The sequence below is a fragment of the Eimeria mitis genome, genomic scaffold (genome assembly GCF_000499745.2).
Source record: "Eimeria mitis Houghton genomic scaffold, Emh_scaff1239, whole genome shotgun sequence".
NCBI lineage: Eukaryota > Apicomplexa > Conoidasida > Eucoccidiorida > Eimeriidae > Eimeria > Eimeria mitis.
Genome location: NW_013568386.1, coordinates 1 through 681, shown reverse-complemented (window position 1 = coordinate 681; position 681 = coordinate 1).

The following is a 681-nucleotide window of genomic DNA, read 5'->3' as shown; positions in this document are numbered from 1 at the left end:
TTATGCTTTTTTAATGCATTTTTTAACCTTTCGTGCCACCATATGTCTCAGAAACCCGAACGCTTTCAGCGGAAAGCGCAAAGCATATGCAAGAGACGCCGTTGCGGTGGTCAGCAGAGAGGCGGTGGGGGGGAACCGAACGAAACAAAACTTTTATATATTTCAGGGGGTTTCTATGCTTTTAAGAGATACAAAACTAAGAAACTTTCGTGGATAGATGTTCTGGGTTTAGCGGCGGAGTGTACCTGCTCGCGTTGATGTCTGTGTTGTGCTGAGGGTTTAGGGTTTAGGGTTTAGTGTTGCTATTGTTTAGAAGGCTCTGAGGAACTCCTAGCCCCAGAAAGCCCTTGAAATACACAGTTTGTGTGCTGTGCATGCGCCACACATAACAGTGTTTATCTTCTGTAGGTTGCAACTACTTCTCTTCGCTGAGTTTTTCATCCTCTTCTTCTTCTGCCTCTGTTTGTGCAATCGCATCTGCTCTTTTCTCTAGCTCCTTCGCCTCAGCAGCTTCTTCGTGTATCTGTAGTTTGTTGAGCTCTTCTTGTGCTTTTTCTATTTTTTCTTGTGCTTTATCCAGCTCCTTTTCTTCTTGCTTGCATTCTGCATGTGTCACATAGATAGGGCCGCTAACAACCACCGATCACACACAAAGACCCACCGTCGTCTTTCTCCTCTTTC